This window comes from Cupressus sempervirens, chromosome 6 (assembly GCF_028749045.1).
Source record: "Cupressus sempervirens isolate cs-2001-9-10 chromosome 6, ASM2874904v1, whole genome shotgun sequence".
Classification (NCBI taxonomy): domain Eukaryota; kingdom Viridiplantae; phylum Streptophyta; class Pinopsida; order Cupressales; family Cupressaceae; genus Cupressus; species Cupressus sempervirens.
The window spans coordinates 69,165,598-69,180,493 of NC_143123.1; the positions used below are offsets into that span (position 1 = coordinate 69,165,598).

General features: G+C 34.4%; 1 pseudogene; it reads left to right on the top strand.

Moving 5' to 3' along the window:
- The first annotated feature begins 565 nt into the window (after nt 1–565).
- LOC149551178 (10-deacetyl baccatin III-10-O-acetyl transferase-like) overlaps nt 566–14,896 on the top strand; it is a 74,209-nt pseudogene continuing 59,878 nt past the window's right edge.

Sequence of the window (14,896 nt, forward strand, 5' to 3'; positions counted from 1 at the left end):
ACAAGTATGCAAGGCATACACATAGAGCTCGATGGTTGGATTTGCAATTCAAGTTGTGCAAGGATACATTTCCACTGGATACCATTGTTTTGGTTGTGGACTTTACAGAGAACTACACGCTACAACCACAAAATGAGGTGCAAGCAAAGTATTATACTTCTCAACATGTTTCCATATTTTTTCACATAACATTCATGCATTCACCTACAAGTACAGAGGATGAGAGGAAGATTTTGAGAGAGTGTCATTTTTACATCAACAATAATCGATCACATTCTATAGAGTTTGTACATGGTTTTTTTCAACTATTTTATGGAGATTTGGCTAACAGGGGCATACCATATTGTCAGCACATTATTAGGTAAAACAATTGTGCATCTCAATTCAAGAATGCACAAATGTTCTATTGGTTTAGTAGGATGCATAGGTTTTCTAGAATTCAATATATTTGAAATTTCCTAGAGGTTGGTCATGGAAAGGGAGAGCATGATGGTGCAGGTGCATGCATCAAAAAGAGACTTAGCTCATGAAGAACTAAATTACAAAGATGGAGCAATATTGACAGATGAAAAATCCATCATCTGGTGGCGTAATGCTACAATGCGTTCAGGTAAGGAAGGTGAGTCTACGGTTCATAGATTTTTTTGGTTGGTAGATAATACTAGCGTTGCACCATATGAGGATTGTTGCACAATAGCATACATGATCAAGTGAGTTGCACTCTTTTAGAAGCTTTGATGTAGGTTCATGGAGTATCCACACATGAAAAATGGCATGCTATTGTCCATCATGTGCACAAGAAAATTGAGATGAGTGTGAGTTGATTGAAGGGGTGGACAAATGGGATATATGGAGTTTGGACCCAACTGACATCTATCGTTCCCCACAAGCACTGGAAATGGTAGAAATAGATTCATCCATTGACTTTGACCACTTGTCTGATCTAGTCTAACCTGGTAATATATATATATATGTGTGTGTGTGTGTGTGTGTGTGTGTGTGTGTGTGTGTGTGTGTGTGTATACACACACATATATATATATATATACATATATATATATATACATATATATATATATATATACACATATATACATATATACATATATATATATACATATATACATATATATATATACATATATGTATATATGTGTATATATGTATACATATACATATATGTATATATATGTATACATATACATATATGTAGATATATGTATACATATACATATATGTATATATATGTATATGTATACATATATATATATATCTTTGCAATTTCAATATGTAACTTGATATATATATATATCTTTGCAATTTCAATATGTAACTTGATAACCAAGGTATTTTTTAGTGACTAATATTCACAAATTGGCTAATCTTAGATTTGTTTGGCTAGTAAATTGGCTAATAATTTAAGATTTGATACAACCTAAATTGCCATAGTTTTATAAAATTTAGTTTTAAAATATTTAAAATCACTCAACAATTTATTTTATTAAAAATTTTAAACTCAAATATTCGCCACAATATTTATTGCATGATTAGATTTGAGTCACCTAAATATAATATATTATTGGATAAATTTAATTGAACTAATAAATAATTATCATAATTTTAGTTACTTTAGGGATATATCACCAATATTTAGTTTTCACTATCAATTTAAAGTATATGTAATGATCCTCATAAAATTCCATGAGGTAAAAAAATATTCAATTTTGATTTGCAATATTCCATGGTGATTAATGAACTTCTTATTATTATTGAGATTTGTCAATATTTTATACAAAAAAATATGATTAAAAGATAATTGCCAATATTAATCATATTTAGAATAAAAAATTGAGAGATTCGCCAACATAAATAAGTTTATTTTTTCAAAATAATGAAAGATTCGCCAATATTTTATATCTTTTTTTGGAGGCAGCTTTCTTAAAGTTTACCTTGTTTATAACTTTTACTTCAATTTTTTTTGAATTAATGATCACATTTTGTACATTTATCACTGTAGTTTTTGCTATTATTGCACCTGAAGACAATAAAGAAGGGACAAATTATTATTTGTATTGTTGTGTCCAAGACAAACAAAAATTGGATCACTCGATTATAGATGGTGAAGGTTTAGAGTACCATATCAGTGCGGTGGTTGTAACTGGCACATGGCTTAGACAATATTCTATGAAGAACCCTAACGTGTGGTTATTTGAGGATTGGCAAATAGAGAGGAAGATTCTTCATTATTTTAACCTTTTTCTCGCATCAAATTTCCACTTGATAAAATATGGTGGAAAACCACATAATAAGACTCTTTGGAAAGTTCACGAGTCAGACCATGAGGCAATACTTGAGACATTAAAATGTAGAGCAGATCCACTTGGTTCATTAGATTGAATAGGAAGGGAGGGAGGGAGAGGGGTGGGGGGGGAGAGAGAGGGGGGGATGCATGGAAGAGATGCTACTCTTGACGAAATGCCAAAGAGACACAACCCTCCAATAGGTAATTAATAGTCATTCTGAGAATCTAAAGCAAGTGCATCCAATAAAAAAAAGGAACATCATTGAAGGACTTATATGAATATATGAACATTAACCAATAAAAAATATAAAGGAATACCAATATTGAGTATTGTATACAACAAAGATTTTTTGAAACCAAAGGCAATAAGTCATTCATAATAGTCAAACAATTAAGAACTGTGTGTGTGTGTGTGTGTGTGTGTGTGTGTGTGTGTGTGTGTGTGTGTGTGTGTGTGTGTGTGTGAACAGATTATTCTTACATATGTATACAATATTATTGACCAAATCAAAATTAGCAAAATGATATTGCACATAATCTCCATGGAAGCTCTGCAATTTTGATAGTTAGATTCTTTAGTCCCAAAAATGGACATTGCAAATATTGCTCACTAATCCTTTGCAATAGAAAATGTATACAAAAAATTGCGTGTACTTGTATGAGGACATTATATATTACAAAAATCCCACACTGAAGCAACTGGATAACTGCTCAAAAAATAGTAACTGAATGCAAGTGGGATCATAAAGATACCTTAATAAACTAGTATCCCCTTTACTCAAGCAACATCTTGGTCATCTTCTTGACTGGGACATGTATGGGAACTAACAATCTCCATTTAAACTCAAGTCCCCATTTAAAGGTGGTAATGATATTTTTGTTTTTGTTAAGATCATTAATATATTTTGATGAGAACTTTGAGGGATCATGTCCAACTTGAGTATCCTGTGTTAGATTATGGTGACTAATTAGGAAAGTATTGTACTACTAAAAAAAATTTGGCCCATGGCTGACATTGTAGCTGACATATTGCCAACATATGGCTGACATGTTGTAACCCTAAAATGACATAAAATTCTTGTATAAAAGGGTTTAGGGTTAGGGATTGTTAAAAATTTGTGATGCAAAATTGGTTCTTGCAACAATACTGAGTTGTAAGGGATTACGAATTGTAATTAGGTTGTAATCACTGGATCAAAATAATATCAGACTTGTTGTTTGGTGGATGTAGCCTAGGGGATTGGGTGAACAATCTTAAATCTTGGTGCCTTATGTTCTTTTGTGCACAATCTATTAATTTCTATTATTGGTTATATTTGCATGTAATTGTTATTTCTGTTTGTGGTTTAATCCTAACATGTGGTATCAAAGCCTAGTTGTTTTTTATTTATCCTCTATAGGAAAGTCTCATGATTGAGTGGGAGTCTCATGGTTGAGTGGGAGTGATGGAAGATGAGGGTAAGCTGAGGGTTGATAGGTTTAATGGGCAGAACTTCCAGTTATAGAATATGCAAATGGAAGACTATCTTTATCAGAAGGATTTGTGGAAGTCATTGGAAGGCAAAGCCAAGAATTGGGGATCTATGTCAAATAATGAATGGGATCTTTTGGACAGGAAGGAACTTGGAAGCATGCAGTTATGCCTAGCACCATTAGTGGCATTTAACATTATAAAAGCAAAGACAATAGAAGAGTTGATGAAAACCCTAGCAACACTATATGAAAAGCCATCTACTTCAAACAAGGTATTTCTCATGAAGTGTTTATTTAATATGAAAATAGAAGAAGGTGGGTCTATTGCAGATCATTTAAATGAGTTTAATACTATTACTAGTCAGTTATCTTCTATGGGTATCAATTTTGATGAAGAAATTAGGGCTCTCTTGATTTTTTTTCCTTTTTCTGAAATATGGAATGGCTCAGTAATGGCTGTGAGTAATTATGTTCCTAGATCTAGTACCCTAAAATGTGAAGATGTGATTGGTGTTTTTTTGAGTGAGGAAACTCATATGAAAACCTTAGGTGGATCTATATCAGGAAGTGCTTCGAATGCACAAAGTAGGTGCAGAACAACTGAGAGAGGAAGTAACTCTGAAAATTGTGGAAAATCAAGAGAAAAGTCAAAGGGGAGGAGGTCTCAATCAAGAGGACCAAATGGTTGCTGGTACCATGGGAAACTAGGTTATAAAAATAAATATTGCTCAAATCAAAAGAAAAATGAAGGAGATAAATCAAATGGAGACAAGGAGGAAAATGTGGTAAGTGACAAATTCGAAGAAGATGCTTTGCTTTTGTCTTTAGAAAGTGTTGATGATTCATGGGTTTAAGATTCTGGTGCTTCATTTCATGCTACACCTCATAGAGGTTATTTCATTGATTATGTCCAAGAGGATTTTGGGCTTTTTTATTTGGGGGATAATGAACCCTATCAGATTGTTGGAAAGGGAAAAATTAAGATTAAGTTGTAGAATGGGAATCATTGGCTACTACATGAGGTAAAACATATTTCAAGGCTGAGTAGGAATTTAATTTCAACAAGGTAACTTCGTGATGAGGGTTGTGTAGTTACTTTTAATGATAAAAATTGAAAGGCTTCAAAAGATTCCTTTGTAATAGCAAAAGGTGTGAAAGTAGGAACCTTATATCTTTGTACAGGTCATATTGTTCCTTCTACTTTAATTATTTCAAAGAAAAATGAATGTTTTGGAATAATTGCTGCAGTTGAGCAGGGAGAACAAATAGCTGCTATAGATTCTAATACAACATTGTGGTACAATAGACTTGGGCACATGAATGAGAAAGGTATGAAAGTACTTCATTCAAAGAAAGTTTTACCAGGTCTACAATGTGTTAATATGGATTTCTATGAAAGTTGTGTATGGAAAACAAAAAAGAGTGAGTTTTGTAAAGACTAGGAAAGAAAAAAAAAGGGAAATTAGAGCTTGTGCATACTAATGTATGGGGACCAACTCAGGTATCTTTCATTGGTGGCTCCCATTATTATGTTACATTTATTGATGACCCAACTAGAAAAGTATGGGTTTATTTTCTTAGACAAAAATTTGATGTATTTCAAACTTTTAAGAAATGGAAATGCTTGGTTGAAAATGAGACTGGTAAGAAATTAAAATGTCTGAGAACTGATAATGGTGGTGAGTATTGCAGTCATGAATTTGAAGATTATTTCTCCACTAATGATATTCGTAGACAAAAAACTATTCCAAGGACTCCACAGGAAAATGGAGTGGTTGAACGTATGAACAAGACTATAATAGAGTGCACAAGGAGCATGAGGTTGCATTCTAGGTTGCCCTTACACATGTGGGTTGAGGTTGTCAATACTGCTATATATTTAATTAATAGAGGTCCTTCTACTCCTTTGGGTTGTGGTATTCTAGAGGAAGCATAGAATTGTAAGAAGGTGAGTTACTCTTTTCTCAAAACCTTCGGTTGTGAAGCATTTGCTCACATAGATTCTGAAAATAGAAGCAAGTTGGAAGCTAAGTCAAAAAAATGTGTATTTTTTGGATATGGAATTAATGAATTTGGTTATAGGCTTTGGAATTTTGAAAATCAAAAAATTGTAACAAGTAGGGATGTCATATTCAATGAGAATGTGTTGCATAAAGATATTTTGCAACAACATTAGAAGAAAGAAGATGATTATGTAGTTCTTGATGATACTCCAAAAGCTAATGTTCTAGCCATTCCTCATGATGTGCAACAACCACAACAACAAATACCACACACACTGGTGAATGTTAGATAGTCAACAAGGCACATTAGACCTCTAGAAAGATTCTCTCCCTCTTTGTAGTCTATTTTACTTACTGATGCTGATGAACCTAAAAGTTATGATGAAGCTATGTGGGTGGATACTAAGATTTAGTGGAAGTCTACAATGAAAGAAGAAATGGATTCTTTGCTAAAAAAAAACATGGGATTTATGCAAGTTGCCTATAGGTAAAAGAGCTTTATAGAATAAGTGGGTTTATAGGTTAAAAGAAGAGGATGGAGGTAAGAAAAGATTTAAAGCTAGGTTAGTTGTAAAAATATTTTCACAGAAAAAGGGCATCGATTTTGATGAGATATTTTCTCCTGTTGTTAAGGTGACTTCTATCCATACTATTTTAAGTCTTGTGGCTACTAAAGATTTGCATTTAGAGTAGCTTGATGTTAAAACAACCTTCCTTCATGGTGATTTGGATGAAGAAATATATATGGCTTAGGCATAGGATTTTGATGTCAAAGGTAAGGAGAACTTAGTGTGCAAATTGAAGAAAAGTTTATATGGCTTGAAGCAAGCACCTTGGCAATGGTATCTAAAATTTGATAGTTTTATACACTAGCATGGTTACAATAGGTATCATTTAGATCATTGTGTCTACTTTAAGAGGTTGGATGTGATAGCTACATTATTTTATATTTATATGTTGATGATATGCTTGTAGCTAGGTCTAACATGAGTCACGTTAAGGGGCTAAAAAGTCAATTAGCACATGCATTTGTTATGAAGGATTTGGAGGTAATAAAAAAATCCTTGGTATGAAGATTTGTAGAGATAAGAAGAACAAAAAATTGATGCTATCTCAGGCTGATTATGTGAAGAAGGTGTTGTAACATTTCTCTATGGAGAATGCAAAAGCTGTCAACACACCTTTACCTGGTCATTTGAAGTTGACTAAGGAGATGTGTCCTAAGAAACAGGAAGAGGAGGATAAGATGTCCAAGGTACCCTATGCTTCAGCTATAGGAAGCTTGATGTATGTTATGGTATGTACTAGGCTAGATATTGCACACATAGTGGGAGTTGTTATCAAGTATATGAGTCATCCAAGAATTGAGCATTGGAATGCAGTCAAATGGATTCTTAGATATTTGAGAGGAACATCCAATAAGTGTTTACACTTTGGGGGCTCTACTACTGATTTATAGGGATATGTTGACTTAGATTTGGTAGGGGATATTGATACCAAGTGAAGTACTACATGTTATGTCTTTAATGTTGGTGGGGCAGCCATGAGCTGGGTTTCTCAGTTATAGAAGATTAATTATGCCTTATCCATTATAGAGGAAAAATATATTTTTGCTACAGAGGAAGCCAAGGAGATTATATGACTTCATTTCTTCTTGGCAGAATTGGGACACCCTCAGAGGGATAATTATTTTTTTACAGATAGTCAAAGTTCCATTCATCTCCCAAAGAATTCAGCTTTGCATTCTAAGACCAAACACCTATAGTTGCAGTACCATTTCATTCGGTCAGTTTTGGAGGATGGACAATTAAACTTGGAGAAGATACATACAAATGGCAATCTAGTAAATATGTTGACAAAGGTAGTAACAAGGGAGAAGTTGAACTCCTCTTAAGCTTCAGTTGGTCTTCTAGACTGAACATGAATATAAAAATAGTAGAGTCTAGGGTGGTTTGATCTAGTGGGAGCCCCATGTGGTAGCGGTATTGCTACAAGATTAGTCTCCAAGTGGGAGATTGTTAGATTATGGTGATTGATCAGGAAAGTACTATACATACTTCATAAATACTTAGATTATGGCCTACATATGGCCAACATGTTGTAACCCTAAAATAACATAAAATACTTGTATAAAAGGGTTTAGGGTTAGGGATTGTTAAAAATTTGTGATGCAAAATTAGTTCTTGTGGCACTACTGAGTTGTAAGGGATTGCAGATTGTAATCAAGTTGTAATCATTGGATCATAATAATATCGAACTTGTTGTTTTGTGGATGTAGCCCAAGGGATTACGTGAACCACGTTAAATCTTGGTGCCTTGTGTTCTTTTCTATGTGATCTATTATTTTCTATTATTGGTTATATTTGCATGTAATTGTTATTTCTATCTGTGGTTCATCCTGGCTTCCCAAGTCCTATAAATGAAAGGCCATTGATGAATAGGCATTTCTAATTGAAACATTTATAATGTTGGAAAGAAGTGTATGACTAGATTCTTTACCTATTAATGAGCCAATTTGAGGCTTCACTTCACATTACTCCATGGATAATTCTATAACACTTGTTACTTCTCTATCTAAAAATTTTGTGTCTGTGTACATGTGCACTCTTTCCCAATAGTTGTAGGTTTTGTCTCTTCATCCTGAGTAATTGGCATACCCTGGATGGCACCAAGATAAACATTTTATTCTAAAATGTCCCTTTATCTTAGATTAATCTCTCTATTAAGTAGGTTTTCTATATCTTCCTCTATATATTTAATAGATTTAGCTACAATTCCTCTGCATATATTCCTCTATATATTAAGCTTTCCTCTATAGGAATGAAATGGCAAGGGGAGCCAGGCCAACTTTTGGTCATTGTATTAAAAAGGTAGTCACTAGATTTCACTTCTAAGACTTGGAAAAGGTTCCAAACTATTAAAAAATAACTAAAAACACTGAATCCTAGTCTATCTTGACCAAAAACTCAAAAAGACCCAATTTTTCCTAATTAGCAACTTTTGCTCATACCTTGCACAATGTGGCCTAGGCATACATATCTTTATTATATCTCTCTCACCATTCATCATGGGATCAAACTATCTATTCCATTAGCTCCAGGTGGTTGGGTAAACCCTAGATCCAATCTCCTCCTATCCTATTGAGTGTTTGAATGTTCTCGAGCATGCCAAACTGAATTGTCCCTAAGAGTCACTTAATGCTATAGGGCATTAATCTTTGATGGGGGATATCTCAGAGCTCATGCAAGATATGGATGTGATTCTAGGTGCTATTGGAACATGTTGTGGAGACCTACAATAACCTCTCTCTCTTTTTGGAGATCTTATGCCATTTTGATTTTGTTACCCCATCTCACGTGATGCTGAAACTTGTAGTGTTCACTTGTACAAATTTGCCAATTGTCATATCTCCCTCACCATTCATTGTGGGATTGTACTATTTGTTCCATTAGCTTTAGGTGGTTAGGAAAATCCTAGTCCCAAGATCCTCCCATCCTATTGAGCACTCAAACATTCTCAGGCATGCTAAACTAAATCGTCCCTAAGAGTCACTAAATGCCATAGGGTAGTAATCTTTGACGGGGCATATCTCATAGCTCGTGTGAGGTATGGATGCAATTATAGGTGCTATAGGACTATGTTTTTGAGACCTACAATAACCTCTCTCTCTCTCTCTCTCTCTCTCTCTCTCTCTCTCTGGAGATCTTATTTCATTTTGATTTTACAACCCCACTCAGGTGATGTTAAAACTTGTAGTGTTGGCTAGTACAAAGTTGCCAACTATCGAATCTCTCTCACCATTCATTGTGGAATTGAACTATCTATTCTGTTAGCTCCCAGTGGTCAGTAAGTTCTATCCCCAAGCTCCTCCTATGTTATTGAGCATTCAAACACTCTCTAGCACATTGAACCAAATTGTCCTTAAGAGTCACTAAATGTCATAGGGGAGCGATCTTTGACGAGGCATATCTTGGAGCTTTTGTAAGGTACAGATGTGATTCCAATTTCTATAGGACCATGTTGCAGATACCTACAACAAAATCTCTCACATTTTGGAGATCTTAGTCCATTTTAATTTTGCAACCCCATGTTATGTGATGTTAAAACTTGTAGTGTTAGCTAGTACAAAGTTTCCAACTACTAAATCTCCCTCACCATTTGTTGTGGGATCAAACTGTCTATTCCATTAGCTCTGGGTGGCCAGGTAAACCCTAGCCCCAAGCTCCTCCCATCCCATTGAGCACTCAAACATTCTCAGGTACTTTAAACCAAATTGTTACTAAGAGTCACTAAATGCCATAGGTTAGTGATCTTTGATAGGGCATATCTCAAAACTCGTGTGAGGTATGGATGCAATTCTAGGTGCTATAGGACCATGTTACAGAGATCTACAATAGTCTCTCTCTTTTTTTGGAGATCTTATTCCATTTTGATTTTGTGACCCCATCTCAGGTGATGCTAAAACTTGTAGTGTTGGCCAATACAAAGTTGCCAACTATTGAATCTCCCATAGCATTTTTTGTGGGATCAAACTATCTATTTCATTAGCTATAGGTGGCTAGGTAAGCCCTAGACCCAAGCTCCTCTCATCCCATTAAGTGATCAAACATTCTTGGGCATACCAAACTAAATCATCCTTAAGAGTCACTAAATGCCATAAGGAAATGATCATTAACATGGCATATCTTAGAGCTCATGCAAGGTGTGGATGTAATTTTACGTGCTATATGACCATGTTGTAGAGACCTGCAATAACTTCTCTCTCTTTTTGGAGATCTTATTCCATTTTCATTCAGTGACCCCATCTGGTGTGATGCTAAAACTTGTAGTGTTGGCCAGTACAAAGTTTCCAACTGTCAAATCTTCCTCACCATTCGTTGTGGGATCAAATTGTCTATTCTGTTAGCTCTAGGTCACCAGGTAAACCCTAGCCCCAAGCTCCTCCCATCTTGTTGAGCACTCGAATGTTCTCAAAAATGTTAAACTGATATGTCCCTAAGAGTCACTAAATTCCATAGGGCATTAATCTTTGATGGGGCATATCTCAAAGCTTGTGCAAGGTATGGATGCAGATCAAGGTGCTATAGGACTGCATTACAGAGAACTACAATAACCTCTCTCATTTTTTGGAGATCTTATTCCATTCTAATTTTGCGACCCCATGTCAAGTAATGCTGAAACTTGTAGTGTTGGCCAGTACAAAGTTTCCAACTATCAAATCTCCTTCACCATTCATTTTGGGATCAAACTATCTATTCTGTTAGATCTTGGTGGCTAGGTAAACTGTAGCCCCAAGCTCCTTCTACCCTATTGAGCACTTGAACATTCTCAAGCATGCCAAACTGAATTGTCCCTAAGAGTCATTAAATGCCATAGGGCAATGATCTTTGATGGGGCATATCTTAGAGCTTGTGCAAGGTATGGATATGATTCTAGGTACTATAGGACCATGTTGCAAAGACCTATAATAAAATCTCTCACTTTTTTGAGATATTATTCTATTTTGATTTTGCAACTCCATCTCGGGTGATGTTGAAACTTGTAGTGCTGGCCAATACAAAGTTGCCAAATGTTGAATCTTGCTCATGGTTCATCGTGGGATCAAAATGTCTATTCCATTAGCTCTAGGTGGCTAGGTAAACCCTAGCCCCAAATGTCTCCTATCCTACTGAGCATTGGAACATTCTCTAGCATGTTGAACTAAATCATTCCTAAGAGTCACTAAATACCATAGGGAAACAATATTTGATGGGGTATATCTTAGATCTCGTGCAAGATATGGATGTGATTCTAGGTTCTATAGAACCATGTTGTAGAGACCTACAATGACCTCTCTCTCTTTTTGGAGATCTTATTCTATTTTGATTTTGCAACCCCATCTCAAGTGATGCTAAAACTTGTAGTGTTGTCCAACATAAAGTTGTCAACTGCCAAATCTCTCTCACCATTCGTTGTGGGATTGAACTTTCTATTCTATTAGCTCTAGGTGGCCAGATAAACCCTAGCCCCAAGCTCCTCCCATCCCATTGAGCACTCAAACATTCTTGGGCATACTAGACTAAATCATCCCTAAGAATCACTAAATGCCATAGGGCAGTGATCTTTGATGATGCCAACTAGATATGTCATCTCATCCAATGATGGAGACTCATGATAGAAGATAAAGGGGTGATCATACACCTCATTTTTAACATGTTATTTTTTCATGATAATAAGGTAATCCTTGTTTATAAGGTCAAGGAACTTGTGGTCACCTATAAACCCAAGTTACCTTAGTCCTAACGATTTTTTTTGTTTTTTGTTTTTGTTAATAAGTTGACTCAATAAGTGTTTTGAGAGCCATTACACTTATATAGCTCCTACATGTTACCAAAACCACTCGGTTAAGTTCTAGGAAGAGTTAGTGCAAAAATTATATTTTGCAATAAAAATTGCTGACAACTTTTGGCAATTTTAGCATTTTTTTGGAAAACATTGAAATAAACCTTTTAACAAATCAAACCAAATGGTAATCGGTTGGAATGGATGTCAAATGATGAAAATACCCTCTATGAATTTAGATGAGGCATTAGGTTTTGGTGATTATTAATTTTTTCATGGCAAGGAATCACTGTTGATGTTAAACTTGTATATAGAATCATTGAGTTATTGTCAAATATCATTACTTTCTGTTTGGAACAACAAACTTATACTTTGTCAGAATAAAACAACACTTTAGTTGCATGTTATCATTGAATGGAGTTAGTGGAAGATGTTAAGGATCTTCTTGGTTTCCTTAATAGTCATTCCATGGGTTTGAAACATAATCATTTCCCTTTGTGAAGAGTTGTCCAAAAATTAGATAATTACATCTTGTTGCAAAGAAAATATAGTCATAGGATTTTGGAAGATTGTTTTCACTCATAAGATGTTGAAGAATCTCTTCGAATGATGGAATAGATGATAGACTAAAGTTTGTGAGATAGTTATTAGGTGCTCCTTGAAGTTTCTAAGGTGTTAGTTTGAATCAAGAATTTGATTATGATCCATTTCTCAAATTTGCTCATTTTTCCCTTATTGCATCCCAAGTCTTGAATAGGGAAAGTGATCAAGTAGTTTTGTGAAATTGGGTAGAAGTTTGTTCAATTTTATAACCAAGTTGGAAAGTGTCTTTGAAGACACTTAGGAAGGTGGGAAAGGTAGTTTTCCTTAAAAGTGTTCTTGTTGGGAATCTACTAGCTTTTGGTGTGAGCACTCTGCATCATTTTGGATGCAAATTACATTAAAATGAAATACATGAAATGTACTTAAAATATAAACAAGAAAAACAAGATATATTTATTATGATAACCAATAATGTCATACATGAACAAACATATAATATATTATGATGACCAATAATGTCATACATTAAAAAACACATACTTATTATGATAATAAATATGTCATACATGAACAAACATATCATATATTAACCAATAATTTCATAAGTCTAATAATGTCATGCATCAAATATATGTCATACATCAATATAAAATTTCATATATACATCAAATATATATCAAATATGTCCACTAACATAAAATCCAACATATATGTCCACTAATGTCTATACATGTGTGTCTATCAACTATATCTTCTCCTTCCCATGAGGGGAAGGAAACAAATCCCTAGAGGTCTTTGGTCATTGTGTGGAGGGAGATAATCGGGATGCTGGGGTCTTCCTCACACACTTGTTCATCCTCTTGTTTAGGCTCTTCTCTAACTCAAGTTAATACAAACAAAGTAGATATGAATCAATAATTATTATACATTGAAATCAAATATATGTACACACAAAATTTATTATTTTCTTACTGCCATCAAATAGTCACTCTGTATGTCCACCTCAAAGGCTTGCAGACGATCGGGTGTAATAAGGCCCTATAAAAATTCAATCAATATAATCACTTATAAATAAAATTTGAAATTTCAATAATAACTATTATAAACAACAACTAAAACTAATAAAATTCTTTTATACCTTGGTCAATGACTCTGAACTAGCCATCATTGCAGCAACTCCATGATCGATGGACTAGCAAAAATGAGGAGTCTCAGACGTCAACAACTACATGTCATATAATAAAATTTACATATAACATGAAACATGAAACAAATATAATCAAATGAATTAAATTAACATGAAATAAATGTACCTCTATGAAGCTCGTATACGGCCTAGGCTCAGAGTCCCTTGTGAATGTCGATGGTCCAATAGAGAATTGATGCACATGGATAAAAAAATTTGTCAATCCTTAATATGATTACTTAATAAATATATGTATTTTTTTAAATGATTAAATTGATACATACCTCTTGACTCATCGACAGGATGTAAAATGGGATCTGGGAATCTATACTAGGGCCACCAACACTCTTACCCTAAATTTTAAACAATGTCAATACATGCTAACTAATTAGTCATTCGCTATATATACGAAATGTGATTAAATTAGTTTATTATAATTGTAATTTACCTGTGTCAATGCCAAATGTGTCAGTCAGGAACTCATTAGTGACTAGCTCATCATTCATACTATCTCCAACATGACTAATACATGTGCATAAGGATCCACATGATGTGCACATGATACCGTCACACACAGAAGGCTCCTCCTCAACTAATGGACTAGCACAATGAATGAGGGTCTGTGTCAAAGCATTGATAGTCCCTAGAGTGTTGGTCTCTACATGTTCCTTCACAACTGAAGGAATATTTGCATGCTCACCCTATGGCTTGACAAAAAACACTCTAACTACATTAGGGTCATGATGTGCCCCCGACCTCTCAAATGATGACCCCCCACCTCTACCCTAAGATTCTAATGCCCAAGGACAAATTCACAATACAATTTTTTTAAGAAATACATTGGAACCTTGTGATTATTGCAGGGAGGGGCATCAAAGACCATCCACCATCTATCCCAAAAGTTAAATATCATCATGTATGCATTAATGGATGGGGAACTTTTTAGTTGTATGTTTAACAATGTCTTGTTCTCCAGGGTTTTTAAACAATGCATAAATGCTAGCATTTTTTATTTCCTTTTTTTTTTTACATCTTTATAAGATAATTTATTTGTATAATATCTTCTTT